Source organism: Engystomops pustulosus, chromosome 3 (genome assembly GCF_040894005.1).
Source record: "Engystomops pustulosus chromosome 3, aEngPut4.maternal, whole genome shotgun sequence".
NCBI lineage: Eukaryota > Metazoa > Chordata > Amphibia > Anura > Leptodactylidae > Engystomops > Engystomops pustulosus.
Genome location: NC_092413.1, coordinates 57,953,312 through 57,969,578, shown reverse-complemented (window position 1 = coordinate 57,969,578; position 16,267 = coordinate 57,953,312). Strand labels below are relative to the sequence as shown.

Genomic DNA, 16,267 nt, shown 5'->3' with positions numbered 1-16,267 from the left:
TTCAATATTATTTAATTTTGCTGAAATAGCAGTTTTCTCTGAATAGTGAGGAATAAAATGCATTGATCACAATATGGTGCTCAGAGACTCATCTTTTGATCAACAGGTGATTTGGATAAAGATCAAGAACAAAATGTTAATTGTCACTAATGAATTACTCAATCTAGACCAATTTTCCAGACGTCCAAGGTTAAAACTTTTACCAGGAGTGGGGTTCGAACCCACGCGGATATATATCCATTGGATCTTAAGTCCAACGCCTTAACCACTCGGCCATCCTGGTTCGAACGACAACCTGTTAGACAACGAGATCAACATAGTGGTTGTTTGGAATAATGCATTTATGTAAGTTGTACAAAATCTTTCAGGTTTACAAATTTGTTTATTTTTTGATGATTTTTTTGTCTTTGTAGAAAAGAGCCGGATAGAGAACCACTATAATTTCTAGATATGTCCGAAATCTGACCCATTCGCCTTAACCTATCTGTCCAAGCATACATCTATGAAACAAAAACTTGCACACTCATTTGAGATTACCAAATAGGGAAAACTGCTTTTACTGACACTGTTTGACCTCTTTTTTTAGACTACATCTGTCTGAAAACTAATGGTGTTTCTAGATTGGATTTTCTAAGACAGATTTTACAGTCCAACTTTGTTCACCACTATCTTTTGACAAATTGTTCTATGACTACCTGAGTCAGGTTAAACTTCTCCTATACATTTTCTCATGTCTTTTTCATAGCATATGTTTTGAAACTTTGAACAAAGATGCTGATAGAATATTCACCTTAATATATTAATAAATTGTATTTTCAATATTATTTAATTTTGCTGAAATAGCAGTTTTCTCTGAATAGTGAGGAATAAAATGCATTGATCACAATATGGTGCTCAGAGACTCATCTTTTGATCAACAGGTGATTTGGATAAAGGTCAAGAACAAAATGTTAATTGTCACTAATGAATTACTCAATCTAGACCAATTTTCCAGACGTCCAAGGTTAAAACTTTTACCAGGAGTGGGGTTCGAACTCACGCGGATATATATCCATTGGATCTTAAGTCCAACGCCTTAACCACTCGGCCATCCTGGTTCAAACAACAACCTGTTAGACAACGAGATCAACATAGTGGTTGTTTGGAATAATGCATTTATGTAAGTTGTACAAAATCTTTCAGGTTTACAAATTTGTTTATTTTTTGATGATTTTTTTGTCTTTGTAGAAAAGAGCCGGATAGAGAACCACTATAATTTCTAGATATGTACGAAATCTGACCCATTCGCCTTAACCTATCTGTCCAAGCATACATATATGAAACAAAAACTTGCACACTCATTTGAGATTACCAAATAGGAAAAACTGCTTTTCCTGACACTGTTTGACCTCATTTTTAGACTATATCTGTCAGAAAACTAATGGCATTTCTAGATTGGATTTTCTAAGATAGATTTTACAGTCCAACTTTGTTCAACACTATCTTTTGACAAATTGTTCTATGACTACCTGAGTCAGGTTAAACTTCTCCTATACATTTTCTCATGTCTTTTTCATAGCATATGTTTTGAAACTTTGAACAAAGATGCTGATAGAATATTCACCTGAATATATTAATAAATTGTATTTTCAATATTATTTAATTTTGCTGAAATAGCAGTTTTCTCTGAATAGTGAGGAATAAAATGCATTGATCACAATATGGTGCTCAGAGACTCATCTTTTGATCAACAGGTGATTTGGATAAAGGTCAAGAACAAAATGTTAATTGTCACTAATGAATTACTCAATCTAGACCAATTTTCCAGACGTCCAAGGTTAAAACTTTTACCAGGAGTGGGGTTCGAACCCACGCGGATATATATCCATTGGATCTTAAGTCCAACGCCTTAACCACTCGGCCATCCTGGTTCGAACGACAACCTGTTAGACAACGAGATCAACATAGTGGTTGTTTGGAATAATGCATTCATGTAAGTTGTACAAAATCATTCAGGTTTACAAATTTGTTTATTTTTTGGTGATTTTTTTGTCTTTGTAGAAAAGAGCCGGATAGAGAACCACTATAATTTCTAGATATGTCCGAAATCTCACCCATTCGCCTTAACCTATCTGTCCAAGCATACATCTATGAAACAAAAACTTGCACACTCATTTGAGATTACCAAATAGGGAAAACTGCTTTTACTGACACTGTTTGACCTCTTTTTTTAGACTACATCTGTCTGAAAACTAATGGTGTTTCTAGATTGGATTTTCTAAGACAGATTTTACAGTCCAACTTTGTTCACCACTATCTTTTGACAAATTGTTCTATGACTACCTGAGTCAGGTTAAACTTCTCCTATACATTTTCTCATGTCTTTTTCATAGCATATGTTTTGAAACTTTGAACAAAGATGCTGATAGAATATTCACCTTAATATATTAATAAATTGTATTTTCAATATTATTTAATTTTGCTGAAATAGCAGTTTTCTCTGAATAGTGAGGAATAAAATGCATTGATCACAATATGGTGCTCAGAGACTCATCTTTTGATCAACAGGTGATTTGGATAAAGGTCAAGAACAAAATGTTAATTGTCACTAATGAATTACTCAATCTAGACCAATTTTTCAGACGTCCAAGGTTAAAACTTTTACCAGGAGTGGGGTTCGAACCCACGCAGATATATATCCATTGGATCTTAAGTCCAACGCCTTAACCACTCGGCCATCCTGGTTTGAACGACAACCTGTTAGACAACGAGATCAACATAGTGGTTGTTTGGAATAATGCATTCATGTAAGTTGTACAAAATCATTCAGGTTTACAAATTTGTTTATTTTTTGGTGATTTCTTTGTCTTTGTAGAAAAGAGCCGGATAGAGAACCACTATAATTTCTAGATATGTCCGAAATCTCACCCATTCGCCTTAACCTATCTGTCCAAGCATACATCTATGAAACAAAAACTTGCACACTCATTTGAGATTACCAAATAGGGAAAACTGCTTTTACTGACACTGTTTGACCTCTTTTTTAGACTACATCTGTCTGAAAACTAATGGTGTTTCTAGATTGGATTTTCTAAGACAGATTTTACAGTCCAACTTTGTTCACCACTATCTTTTGACAAATTGTTCTATGACTACCTGAGTCAGGTTAAACTTCTCCTATACATTTTCTCATGTCTTTTTCATAGCATATGTTTTGAAACTTTGAACAAAGATGCTGATAGAATATTCACCTTAATATATTAATAAATTGTATTTTCAATATTATTTAATTTTGCTGAAATAGCAGTTTTCTCTGAATAGTGAGGAATAAAATGCATTGATCACAATATGGTGCTCAGAGACTCATCTTTTGATCAACAGGTGATTTGGATAAAGGTCAAGAACAAAATGTTAATTGTCACTAATGAATTACTCAATCTAGACCAATTTTCCAGACGTCCAAGGTTAAAACTTTTACCAGGAGTGGGGTTCGAACCCACGCGGATATATATCCATTGGATCTTAAGTCCAACGCCTTAACCACTCGGCCATCCTGGTTCGAACGACAACCTGTTAGACAACGAGATCAACATAGTGGTTGTTTGGAATAATGCATTTATGTAAGTTGTACAAAATCTTTCAGGTTTACAAATTTGTTTATTTTTTGGTGATTTTTTTGTCTTTGTAGAAAAGAGCCGGATAGAGAACCACTATAATTTCTAGATATGTCCGAAATCTGACCATTCGCCTTAACCTATCTGTCCAAGCATACATATATGAAACAAAAACTTGCACACTCATTTGAGATTACCAAATAGGAAAAACTGCTTTTCCTGACACTGTTTGACCTCATTTTTAGACTATATCTGTCAGAAAACTAATGGCATTTCTAGATTGGATTTTCTAAGATAGATTTTACAGTCCAACTTTGTTCAACACTATCTTTTGACAAATTGTTCTATGACTACCTGAGTCAGGTTAAACTTCTCCTATACATTTTCTCATGTCTTTTTCATAGCATATGTTTTGAAACTTTGAACAAAGATGCTGATAGAATATTCACCTGAATATATTAATAAATTGTATTTTCAATATTATTTAATTTTGCTGAAATAGCAGTTTTCTCTGAATAGTGAGGAATAAAATGCATTGATCACAATATGGTGCTCAGAGACTCATCTTTTGATCAACAGGTGATTTGGATAAAGGTCAAGAACAAAATGTTAATTGTCACTAATAAATTACCCAATCTAGACCAATTTTCCAGACGTCCAAGGTTAAAACTTTTACCAGGAGTGGGGTTCGAACCCACGCGGATATATATCCATTGGATCTTAAGTCCAACGCCTTAACCACTCGGCCATCCTGGTTCGAACAACAACCTGTTAGACAACGAGATCAACATAGTGGTCGTTTGGAATAATGCATTTATGTAAGTTGTACAAAATCTTTCAGGTTTACAAATTTGTTTATTTTTTGGTGATTTTTTTGTCTTTGTAGAAAAGAGCCGGATAGAGAACCACTATAATTTCTAGATATGTCCGAAATCTCACCCATTCGCCTTAACCTATCTGTCCAAGCATACATATATGAAACAAAAACTTGCACACTCATTTGAGATTACCAAATAGGAAAAACTGCTTTTCCTGACACTGTTTGACCACATTTTTAGACTATATCTGTCAGAAAACTAATGGCATTTCTAGATTGGATTTTCTAAGACAGATTTTACAGTCCAACTTTGTTCACCACTATCTTTTGACAAATTGTTCTATGACTACCTGAGTCAGGTTAAACTTCTCCTATACATTTTCTCATGTCTTTTTCATAGCATATGTTTTGAAACTTTGAACAAAGATGCTGATAGAATATTCACCTTAATATATTAATAAATTGTATTTTCAATATTATTTAATTTTGCTGAAATAGCAGTTTTCTCTGAATAGTGAGGAATAAAATGCATTGATCACAATATGGTGCTCATAGACTCATCTTTTGATCAACAGGTGATTTGGATAAAGGTCAAGAACAAAATGTTAATTGTCACTAATGAATTACTCAATCTAGACCAATTTGCCAGTCGTCCAAGGTTAAAACTTTTACCAGGAGTGGGGTTCGAACCCACGCGGATATATATCCATTGGATCTTAAGTCCAACGCCTTAACCTCTCGGCCATCCTGGTTCAGACGACAACCTGTTAGACAACGAGATCAACATAGTGGTTGTTTGGAATAATGCATTTATGTAAGTTGTACAAAATCTTTCAGGTTTACAAATTTGTTTATTTTTTGGTGATTTTTTTGTCTTTGTAGAAAAGAGCCGGATAGAGAACCACTATAATTTCTAGATATGTCCGAAATCTCACCCATTCGCCTTAACCTATCTGTCCAAGCATACATCTATGAAACAAAAAGTTGCACACTCATTTGAGATTACCAAATAGGGAAAACTGCTTTTACTGACACTGTTTGACCTCTTTTTTTAGACTACATCTGTCTGAAAACTAATGGTGTTTCTAGATTGGATTTTCTAAGACAGATTTTACAGTCCAACATTGTTCACCACTATCTTTTGACAAATTGTTCTATGACTACCTGAGTCAGGTTAAACTTCTCCTATACATTTTCTCATGTCTTTTTCATAGCATATGTTTTGAAACTTTGAACAAAGATGCTGATAGAATATTCACCTTAATATATTAATAAATTGTATTTTCAATATTATTTAATTTTGCTGAAATAGCAGTTTTCTCTGAATAGTGAGGAATAAAATGCATTGATCACAATATGGTGCTCATAGACTCATCTTTTGATCAACAGGTGATTTGGATAAAGGTCAAGAACAAAATGTTAATTGTCACTAATGAATTACTCAATCTAGACCAATTTGCCAGTCGTCCAAGGTTAAAACTTTTACCAGGAGTGGGGTTCGAACCCACGCGGATATATATCCATTGGATCTTAAGTCCAACGCCTTAACCTCTCGGCCATCCTGGTTCAGACGACAACCTGTTAGACAACGAGATCAACATAGTGGTTGTTTGGAATAATGCATTTATGTAAGTTGTACAAAATCTTTCAGGTTTACAAATTTGTTTATTTTTTGGTGATTTTTTTGTCTTTGTAGAAAAGAGCCGGATAGAGAACCACTATAATTTCTAGATATGTCCGAAATCTCACCCATTCGCCTTAACCTATCTGTCCAAGCATACATCTATGAAACAAAAAGTTGCACACTCATTTGAGATTACCAAATAGGGAAAACTGCTTTTACTGACACTGTTTGACCTCTTTTTTTAGACTACATCTGTCTGAAAACTAATGGTGTTTCTAGATTGGATTTTCTAAGACAGATTTTACAGTCCAACTTTGTTCACCACTATCTTTTGACAAATTGTTCTATGACTACCTGAGTCAGGTTAAACTTCTCCTATACATTTTCTCATGTCTTTTTCATAGCATATGTTTTGAAACTTTGAACAAAGATGCTGATAGAATATTCACCTTAATATATTAATAAATTGTATTTTCAATATTATTTAATTTTGCTGAAATAGCAGTTTTCTCTGAATAGTGAGGAATAAAATGCATTGATCACAATATGGTGCTCAGAGACTCATCTTTTGATCAACAGGTGATTTGGATAAAGGTCAAGAACAAAATGTTAATTGTCACTAATGAATTACTCAATCTAGACCAATTTTCCAGACGTCCAAGGTTAAAACTTTTACCAGGAGTGGGGTTCGAACCCACGCGGATATATATCCATTGGATCTTAATTCCAACGCCTTAACCACTCCGCCATCCTGGTTCGAACGACAACCTGTTAGACAACGAGATCAACATAGTGGTTGTTTGGCATAATGCATTCATGTAAGTTGTACAAAATCATTCAGGTTTACAAATTTGTTTATTTTTTGGTGATTTTTTTGTCTTTGTAGAAAAGAGCCGGATAGAGAACCACTATAATTTCTAGATATGTCCGAAATCTCACCCATTCACCTTAACGTATCTGTCCAAGCATACATCTATGAAACAAAAAGTTGCACACTCATTTGAGATTACCAAATAGGGAAAACTGCTTTTACTGACACTGTTTGACCTCTATTTTAGACTACATCTGTCTGAAAACTAATGGCGTTTCTAGATTGGATTTTCTAAGACAGATTTTACAATCCAACTTTGTTCACCACTATCTTTTGACAAATTGTTCTATGACTGCCTGAGTCAGGTTAAACTTCTCCTATACATTTTCTCATGTCTTTTTCATAGCATATGTTTTGAAACTTTGAACAAAGATGCTGATAGAATATTCACCTGAATATATTAATAAATTGTATTTTCAATATTATTTAATTTTGCTGAAATAGCAGTTTTCTCTGAATAGTGAGGAATAAAATGCATTGATCACAATATGGTGCTCAGAGACTCATCTTTTGATCAACAGGTGATTTGGATAAAGGTCAAGAACAAAATGTTAATTGTCACTAATGAATTACTCAATCTAGACCAATTTGCCAGACGTCCAAGGTTAAAACTTTTACCAGGAGTGGGGTTCGAACCCACGCAGATATATATCCATAGGATCTTAAGTCCAACGCCTTAACCACTCGGCCATCCTGGTTCGGACGACAACCTGTTCGACAACGAGATCAACATAGTGGTTGTTTGGAATAATGCATTTATGTAAGTTGTACAAAATCTTTCAGGTTTACAAATTTGTTTATTTTTTGGTGATTTTTTTGTCTTTGTAGAAAAGAGCCGGATAGAGAACCACTATAATTTCTAGATATGTCCGAAATCTCACCCATTCGCCTTAACCTATCTGTCCAAGCATACATCTATGAAACAAAAAGTTGCACACTCATTTGAGATTACCAAATAGGGAAAACTGCTTTTACTGACACTGTTTGACCTCTTTTTTTAGACTACATCTGTCTGAAAACTAATGGTGTTTCTAGATTGGATTTTCTAAGATAGATTTTACAGTCCAACTTTGTTCACCACTATCTTTTGACAAATTGTTCTATGACTACCTGAGTCAGGTTAAACTTCTCCTATACATTTTCTCATGTCTTTTTCATAGCATATGTTTTGAAACTTTGAACAAAGATGCTGATAGAATATTCACCTGAATATATTAATAAATTGTATTTTCAATATTATTTAATTTTGCTGAAATAGCAGTTTTCTCTGAATAGTGAGGAATAAAATGCATTGATCACAATATGGTGCTCAGAGACTCATCTTTTGATCAACAGGTGATTTGGATAAAGGTCAAGAACAAAATGTTAATTGTCACTAATGAATTACTCAATCTAGACCAATTTTCCAGACGTCCAAGGTTAAAACTTTTACCAGGAGTGGGGTTCGAACCCACGCGGATATATATCCATTGGATCTTAAGTCCAACGCCTTAACCACTCGGCCATCCTGGTTCGAACAACAACCTGTTAGACAACGAGATCAACATAGTGGTCGTTTGGAATAATGCATTTATGTAAGTTGTACAAAATCTTTCAGGTTTACAAATTTGTTTATTTTTTGGTGATTTTTTTGTCTTTGTAGAAAAGAGCCGGATAGAGAACCACTATAATTTCTAGATATGTCCGAAATCTGACCATTCGCCTTAACCTATCTGTCCAAGCATACATATATGAAACAAAAACTTGCACACTCATTTGAGATTACCAAATAGGAAAAACTGCTTTTCCTGACACTGTTTGACCTCATTTTTAGACTACATCTGTCAGAAAACTAATGGCATTTCTAGATTGGATTTTCTAAGATAGATTTTACAGTCCAACTTTGTTCAACACTATCTTTTGACAAATTGTTCTATGACTACCTGAGTCAGGTTAAACTTCTCCTATACATTTTCTCATGTCTTTTTCATAGCATATGTTTTGAAACTTTGAACAAAGATGCTGATAGAATATTCACCTGAATATATTAATAAATTGTATTTTCAATATTATTTAATTTTGCTGAAATAGCAGTTTTCTCTGAATAGTGAGGAATAAAATGCATTGATCACAATATGGTGCTCAGAGACTCATCTTTTGATCAACAGGTGATTTGGATAAAGGTCAAGAACAAAATGTTAATTGTCACTAATGAATTACTCAATCTAGACCAATTTTCCAGACGTCCAAGGTTAAAACTTTTACCAGGAGTGGGGTTCGAACCCACGCGGATATATATCCATTGGATCTTAAGTCCAACGCCTTAACCACTCGGCCATCCTGGTTCGAACAACAACCTGTTAGACAACGAGATCAACATAGTGGTCGTTTGGAATAATGCATTTATGTAAGTTGTACAAAATCTTTCAGGTTTACAAATTTGTTTATTTTTTGGTGATTTTTTTGTCTTTGTAGAAAAGAGCCGGATAGAGAACCACTATAATTTCTAGATATGTCCGAAATCTCACCCATTCGCCTTAACCTTTCTGTCCAAGCATACATCTATGAAACAAAAACTTGCACACTCATTTGAGATTACCAAATAGGGAAAACTGCTTTTACTGACACTGTTTGACCTCTTTTTTTAGACTACATCTGTCTGAAAACTAATGGTGTTTCTAGATTGGATTTTCTAAGACAGATTTTACAGTCCAACTTTGTTCACCACTATCTTTTGACAAATTGTTCTATGACTACCTGAGTCAGGTTAAACTTCTCCTATACATTTTCTCATGTCTTTTTCATAGCATATGTTTTGAAACTTTGAACAAAGATGCTGATAGAATATTCACCTTAATATATTAATAAATTGTATTTTCAATATTATTTAATTTTGCTGAAATAGCAGTTTTCTCTGAATAGTGAGGAATAAAATGCATTGATCACAATATGGTGCTCATAGACTCATCTTTTGATCAACAGGTGATTTGGATAAAGGTCAAGAACAAAATGTTAATTGTCACTAATGAATTACTCAATCTAGACCAATTTGCCAGTCGTCCAAGGTTAAAACTTTTACCAGGAGTGGGGTTCGAACCCACGCGGATATATATCCATTGGATCTTAAGTCCAACGCCTTAACCTCTCGGCCATCCTGGTTCGGACGACAACCTGTTAGACAACGAGATCAACATAGTGGTTGTTTGGAATAATGCATTTATGTAAGTTGTACAAAATCTTTCAGGTTTACAAATTTGTTTATTTTTTGGTGATTTTTTTGTCTTTGTAGAAAAGAGCCGGATAGAGAACCACTATAATTTCTAGATATGTCCGAAATCTCACCCATTCGCCTTAACCTATCTGTCCAAGCATACATCTATGAAACAAAAAGTTGCACACTCATTTGAGATTACCAAATAGGGAAAACTGCTTTTACTGACACTGTTTGACCTCTTTTTTTAGACTACATCTGTCTGAAAACTAATGGTGTTTCTAGATTGGATTTTCTAAGACAGATTTTACAGTCCAACTTTGTTCACCACTATCTTTTGACAAATTGTTCTATGACTACCTGAGTCAGGTTAAACTTCTCCTATACATTTTCTCATGTCTTTTTCATAGCATATGTTTTGAAACTTTGAACAAAGATGCTGATAGAATATTCACCTTAATATATTCATAAATTGTATTTTCAATATTATTTAATTTTGCTGAAATAGCAGTTTTCTCTGAATAGTGAGGAATAAAATGCATTGATCACAATATGGTGCTCAGAGACTCATCTTTTGATCAACAGGTGATTTGGATAAAGGTCAAGAACAAAATGTTAATTGTCACTAATGAATTACTCAATCTAGACCAATTTTCCAGACGTCCAAGGTTAAAACTTTTACCAGGAGTGGGGTTCGAACCCACGCAGATATATATCCATTGGATCTTAAGTCCAACGCCTTAACCACTCGGCCATCCTGGTTCGAACGACAACCTGTTAGACAACGAGATCAACATAGTGGTTGTTTGGAATAATGCATTCATGTAAGTTGTACAAAATCATTCAGGTTTACAAATTTGTTTATTTTTTGGTGATTTTTTTGTCTTTGTAGAAAAGAGCCGGATAGAGAACCACTATAATTTCTAGATATGTCCGAAATCTCACCCATTCGCCTTAACCTATCTGTCCAAGCATACATCTATGAAACAAAAACTTGCACACTCATTTGAGATTACCAAATAGGGAAAACTGCTTTTACTGACACTGTTTGACCTCTTTTTTTAGACTACATCTGTCTGAAAACTAATGGTGTTTCTAGATTGGATTTTCTAAGACAGATTTTACAGTCCAACTTTGTTCACCACTATCTTTTGACAAATTGTTCTATGACTACCTGAGTCAGGTTAAACTTCTCCTATACATTTTCTCATGTCTTTTTCATAGCATATGTTTTGAAACTTTGAACAAAGATGCTGATAGAATATTCACCTTAATATATTAATAAATTGTATTTTCAATATTATTTAATTTTGCTGAAATAGCAGTTTTCTCTGAATAGTGAGGAATAAAATGCATTGATCACAATATGGTGCTCAGAGACTCATCTTTTGATCAACAGGTGATTTGGATAAAGGTCAAGAACAAAATGTTAATTGTCACTAATGAATTACTCAATCTAGACCAATTTTCCAGACGTCCAAGGTTAAAACTTTTACCAGGAGTGGGGTTCAAACCCACGCGGATATATATCCATTGGATCTTAAGTCCAACGCCTTAACCACTCGGCCATCCTGGTTCGAACGACAACCTGTTAGACACCGAGATCAACATAGTGGTTGTTTGGAATAATGCATTTATGTAAGTTGTACAAACTCTTTCAGGTTTACAAATTTGTTTATTTTTTGGTGATTTTTTTGTCTTTGTAGAAAAGAGCCGGATAGAGAACCACTATAATTTCTAGATATGTCCGAAATCTGACCCATTCGCCTTAACCTATCTGTCCAAGCATACATATATGAAACAAAAACTTGCACACTCATTTGAGATTACCAAATAGGAAAAACTGCTTTTCCTGACACTGTTTGACCTCATTTTTAGACTATATCTGTCAGAAAACTAATGGCATTTCTAGATTGGATTTTCTAAGATAGATTTTACAGTCCAACTTTGTTCAACACTATCTTTTGACAAATTGTTCTATGACTACCTGAGTCAGGTTAAACTTCTCCTATACATTTTCTCATGTCTTTTTCATAGCATATGTTTTGAAACTTTGAACAAAGATGCTGATAGAATATTCACCTGAATATATTAATAAATTGTATTTTCAATATTATTTAATTTTGCTGAAATAGCAGTTTTCTCTGAATAGTGAGGAATAAAATGCATTGATCACAATATGGTGCTCAGAGACTCATCTTTTGATCAACAGGTGATTTGGATAAAGGTCAAGAACAAAATGTTAATTGTCACTAATGAATTACTCAATCTAGACCAATTTTCCAGACGTCCAAGGTTAAAATTTTTACCAGGAGTGGGGTTCGAACCCACGCGGATATATATCCATTGGATCTTAAGTCCAACGCCTTAACCACTCAGCCATCCTGGTTCGAACAACAACATGTTAGACAACGAGATCAACATAGTGGTTGTTTGGAATAATGCATTTATGTAAGTTGTACAAAATCTTTCAGGTTTACAAATTTGTTTATATTTTGGTGATTTTTTTGTCTTTGTAGAAAAGAGCCGGATAGAGAACCACTATAATTTCTAGATATGTCCGAAATCTCACCCATTCACCTTAACGTATCTGTCCAAGCATACATCTATGAAACAAAAAGTTGCACACTCATTTGAGATTACCAAATAGGGAAAACTGCTTTTACTGACACTGTTTGACCTCTATTTTAGACTACATCTGTCTGAAAACTAATGGCGTTTCTAGATTGGATTTTCTAAGACAGATTTTACAATCCAACTTTGTTCACCACTATCTTTTGACAAATTGTTCTATGACTACCTGAGTCAGGTTAAACTTCTCCTATACATTTTCTCATGTCTTTTTCATAGCATATGTTTTGAAACTTTGAACAAAGATGCTGATAGAATATTCACCTGAATATATTAATAAATTGTATTTTCAATATTATTTAATTTTGCTGAAATAGCAGTTTTCTCTGAATAGTGAGGAATAAAATGCATTGATCACAATATGGTGCTCAGAGACTCATCTTTTGATCAACAGGTGATTTGGATAAAGGTCAAGAACAAAATGTTAATTGTCACTAATGAATTACTCAATCTAGACCAATTTTCCAGACGTCCAAGGTTAAAACTTTTACCAGGAGTGGGGTTCGAACCCACGCGGATATATATCCATTGGATCTTAAGTCCAACGCCTTAACCACTCGGCCATCCTGGTTCGAACGACAACCTGTTAGACAACGAGATCAACATAGTGGTTGTTTGAAATAATGCATTTATGTAAGTTGTACAAACTCTTTCAGGTTTACAAATTTGTTTATTTTTTGGTGATTTTTTTGTCTTTGTAGAAAAGAGCCGGATAGAGAACCACTATAATTTCTAGATATGTCCGAAATCTGACCCATTCGCCTTAACCTATCTGTCCAAGCATACATATATGAAACAAAAACTTGCACACTCATTTGAGATTACCAAATAGGAAAAACTGCTTTTCCTGACACTGTTTGACCTCATTTTTAGACTATATCTGTCAGAAAACTAATGGCATTTCTAGATTGGATTTTCTAAGATAGATTTTACAGTCCAACTTTGTTCAACACTATCTTTTGACAAATTGTTCTATGACTACCTGAGTCAGGTTAAACTTCTCCTATACATTTTCTCATGTCTTTTTCATAGCATATGTTTTGAAACTTTGAACAAAGATGCTGATAGAATATTCACCTGAATATATTAATAAATTGTATTTTCAATATTATTTAATTTTGCTGAAATAGCAGTTTTCTCTGAATAGTGAGGAATAAAATGCATTGATCACAATATGGTGCTCAGAGACTCATCTTTTGATCAACAGGTGATTTGGATAAAGGTCAAGAACAAAATGTTAATTGTCACTAATGAATTACTCAATCTAGACCAATTTTCCAGACGTCCAAGGTTAAAATTTTTACCAGGAGTGGGGTTCGAACCCACGCGGATATATATCCATTGGATCTTAAGTCCAACGCCTTAACCACTCGGCCATCCTGGTTCGAACAACAACCTGTTAGACAACGAGATCAACATAGTGGTTGTTTGGAATAATGCATTTATGTAAGTTGTACAAAATCTTTCAGGTTTACAAATTTGTTTATTTTTTGGTGATTTTTTTGTCTTTGTAGAAAAGAGCCGGATAGAGAACCACTATAATTTCTAGATATGTCCGAAATCTCACCCATTCACCTTAACGTATCTGTCCAAGCATACATCTATGAAACAAAAAGTTGCACACTCATTTGAGATTACCAAATAGGGAAAACTGCTTTTACTGACACTGTTTGACCTCTATTTTAGACTACATCTGTCTGAAAACTAATGGCGTTTCTAGATTGGATTTTCTAAGACAGATTTTACAATCCAACTTTGTTCACCACTATCTTTTGACAAATTGTTCTATGACTACCTGAGTCAGGTTAAACTTCTCCTATACATTTTCTCATGTCTTTTTCATAGCATATGTTTTGAAACTTTGAACAAAGATGCTGATAGAATATTCACCTGAATATATTAATAAATTGTATTTTCAATATTATTTAATTTTGCTGAAATAGCAGTTTTCTCTGAATAGTGAGGAATAAAATGCATTGATCACAATATGGTGCTCAGAGACTCATCTTTTGATCAACAGGTGATTTGGATAAAGGTCAAGAACAAAATGTTAATTGTCACTAATGAATTACTCAATCTAGACCAATTTTCCAGACGTCCAAGGTTAAAACTTTTACCAGGAGTGGGGTTCGAACCCACGCGGATATATATCCATTGGATCTTAAGTCCAACGCCTTAACCACTCGGCCATCCTGGTTCGAACGACAACCTGTTAGACAACGAGATCAACATAGTGGTTGTTTGGAATAATGCATTCATGTAAGTTGTACAAAATCATTCAGGTTTACAAATTTGTTTATTTTTTGGTGATTTTTTTGTCTTTGTAGAAAAGAGCCGGATAGAGAACCACTATAATTTCTAGATATGTCCGAAATCTCACCCATTCGCCTTAACCTATCTGTCCAAGCATACATCTATGAAACAAAAACTTGCACACTCATTTGAGATTACCAAATAGGGAAAACTGCTTTTACTGACACTGTTTGACCTCTTTTTTTAGACTACATCTGTCTGAAAACTAATGGTGTTTCTAGATTGGATTTTCTAAGACAGATTTTACAGTCCAACTTTGTTCACCACTATCTTTTGACAAATTGTTCTATGACTACCTGAGTCAGGTTAAACTTTTCCTATACATTTTCTCATGTCTTTTTCATAGCATATGTTTTGAAACTTTGAACAAAGATGCTGATAGAATATTCACCTTAATATATTAATAAATTGTATTTTCAATATTATTTAATTTTGCTGAAATAGCAGTTTTCTCTGAATAGTGAGGAATAAAATGCATTGATCACAATATGGTGCTCAGAGACTCATCTTTTGATCAACAGGTGATTTGGATAAAGGTCAAGAACAAAATGTTAATTGTCACTAATGAATTACTCAATCTAGACCAATTTTCCAGACGTCCAAGGTTAAAACTTTTACCAGGAGTGGGGTTCGAACCCACGCGGATATATATCCATTGGATCTTAAGTCCAACGCCTTAACCACTCGGCCATCCTGGTTCGAACGACAATCTGTTAGACAACGAGATCAACATAGTGGTTGTTTGAAATAATGCATTTATGTAAGTTGTACAAACTCTTTCAGGTTTACAAATTTGTTTATTTTTTGGTGATTTTTTTGTCTTTGTAGAAAAGAGCCGGATAGAGAACCACTATAATTTCTAGATATGTCCGAAATCTGACCCATTCGCCTTAACCTATCTGTCCAAGCATACATATATGAAACAAAAACTTGCACACTCATTTGAGATTACCAAATAGGAAAAACTGCTTTTCCTGACACTGTTTGACCTCATTTTTAGACTATATCTGTCAGAAAACTAATGGCATTTCTAGATTGGATTTTCTAAGATAGATTTTACAGTCCAACTTTGTTCAACACTATCTTTTGACAAATTGTTCTATGACTACCTGAGTCAGGTTAAACTTCTCCTATACATTTTCTCATGTCTTTTTCATAGCATATGTTTTGAAACTTTGAACAAAGATGCTGATAGAATATTCACCTGAATATATTAATAAATTGTATT

The 16,267-nt window shown here is 34.0% G+C and overlaps 20 non-coding genes across 20 annotated transcripts; all 20 read right to left on the bottom strand.

Annotated features, from left to right (window-relative positions):
* Positions 1-200: 200 nt before the first annotated feature.
* Positions 201-283, bottom strand: TRNAL-UAA (transfer RNA leucine (anticodon UAA)). Its single transcript has one exon. It is a non-coding gene; the product is annotated as a tRNA-Leu (tRNA).
* A 731-nt stretch (positions 284-1,014) lies between these two features.
* TRNAL-UAA (transfer RNA leucine (anticodon UAA)) lies at positions 1,015-1,097 on the bottom strand. Its single transcript has one exon. It is a non-coding gene; the product is annotated as a tRNA-Leu (tRNA).
* Positions 1,098-1,827: 730 nt separating this feature from the next.
* On the bottom strand, positions 1,828-1,910 carry TRNAL-UAA (transfer RNA leucine (anticodon UAA)). The gene has a single exon. It is a non-coding gene; the product is annotated as a tRNA-Leu (tRNA).
* Positions 1,911-2,641: 731 nt separating this feature from the next.
* On the bottom strand, positions 2,642-2,724 carry TRNAL-UAA (transfer RNA leucine (anticodon UAA)). The gene has a single exon. It is a non-coding gene; the product is annotated as a tRNA-Leu (tRNA).
* Positions 2,725-3,454: 730 nt separating this feature from the next.
* TRNAL-UAA (transfer RNA leucine (anticodon UAA)) lies at positions 3,455-3,537 on the bottom strand. Its single transcript has one exon. It is a non-coding gene; the product is annotated as a tRNA-Leu (tRNA).
* Positions 3,538-4,266: 729 nt separating this feature from the next.
* TRNAL-UAA (transfer RNA leucine (anticodon UAA)) lies at positions 4,267-4,349 on the bottom strand. The gene has a single exon. It is a non-coding gene; the product is annotated as a tRNA-Leu (tRNA).
* A 730-nt stretch (positions 4,350-5,079) lies between these two features.
* TRNAL-UAA (transfer RNA leucine (anticodon UAA)) lies at positions 5,080-5,162 on the bottom strand. Its single transcript has one exon. It is a non-coding gene; the product is annotated as a tRNA-Leu (tRNA).
* A 731-nt stretch (positions 5,163-5,893) lies between these two features.
* Positions 5,894-5,976, bottom strand: TRNAL-UAA (transfer RNA leucine (anticodon UAA)). The gene has a single exon. It is a non-coding gene; the product is annotated as a tRNA-Leu (tRNA).
* A 731-nt stretch (positions 5,977-6,707) lies between these two features.
* Positions 6,708-6,790, bottom strand: TRNAL-UAA (transfer RNA leucine (anticodon UAA)). The gene has a single exon. It is a non-coding gene; the product is annotated as a tRNA-Leu (tRNA).
* A 730-nt stretch (positions 6,791-7,520) lies between these two features.
* Positions 7,521-7,603, bottom strand: TRNAL-UAA (transfer RNA leucine (anticodon UAA)). The gene has a single exon. It is a non-coding gene; the product is annotated as a tRNA-Leu (tRNA).
* A 731-nt stretch (positions 7,604-8,334) lies between these two features.
* Positions 8,335-8,417, bottom strand: TRNAL-UAA (transfer RNA leucine (anticodon UAA)). The gene has a single exon. It is a non-coding gene; the product is annotated as a tRNA-Leu (tRNA).
* A 729-nt stretch (positions 8,418-9,146) lies between these two features.
* TRNAL-UAA (transfer RNA leucine (anticodon UAA)) lies at positions 9,147-9,229 on the bottom strand. The gene has a single exon. It is a non-coding gene; the product is annotated as a tRNA-Leu (tRNA).
* Positions 9,230-9,960: 731 nt separating this feature from the next.
* Positions 9,961-10,043, bottom strand: TRNAL-UAA (transfer RNA leucine (anticodon UAA)). Its single transcript has one exon. It is a non-coding gene; the product is annotated as a tRNA-Leu (tRNA).
* A 731-nt stretch (positions 10,044-10,774) lies between these two features.
* TRNAL-UAA (transfer RNA leucine (anticodon UAA)) lies at positions 10,775-10,857 on the bottom strand. The gene has a single exon. It is a non-coding gene; the product is annotated as a tRNA-Leu (tRNA).
* Positions 10,858-11,588: 731 nt separating this feature from the next.
* Positions 11,589-11,671, bottom strand: TRNAL-UAA (transfer RNA leucine (anticodon UAA)). Its single transcript has one exon. It is a non-coding gene; the product is annotated as a tRNA-Leu (tRNA).
* Positions 11,672-12,401: 730 nt separating this feature from the next.
* Positions 12,402-12,484, bottom strand: TRNAL-UAA (transfer RNA leucine (anticodon UAA)). The gene has a single exon. It is a non-coding gene; the product is annotated as a tRNA-Leu (tRNA).
* A 730-nt stretch (positions 12,485-13,214) lies between these two features.
* Positions 13,215-13,297, bottom strand: TRNAL-UAA (transfer RNA leucine (anticodon UAA)). Its single transcript has one exon. It is a non-coding gene; the product is annotated as a tRNA-Leu (tRNA).
* Positions 13,298-14,027: 730 nt separating this feature from the next.
* TRNAL-UAA (transfer RNA leucine (anticodon UAA)) lies at positions 14,028-14,110 on the bottom strand. Its single transcript has one exon. It is a non-coding gene; the product is annotated as a tRNA-Leu (tRNA).
* A 730-nt stretch (positions 14,111-14,840) lies between these two features.
* On the bottom strand, positions 14,841-14,923 carry TRNAL-UAA (transfer RNA leucine (anticodon UAA)). The gene has a single exon. It is a non-coding gene; the product is annotated as a tRNA-Leu (tRNA).
* A 731-nt stretch (positions 14,924-15,654) lies between these two features.
* Positions 15,655-15,737, bottom strand: TRNAL-UAA (transfer RNA leucine (anticodon UAA)). The gene has a single exon. It is a non-coding gene; the product is annotated as a tRNA-Leu (tRNA).
* Between the last annotated feature and the right edge of the window lie 530 nt (positions 15,738-16,267).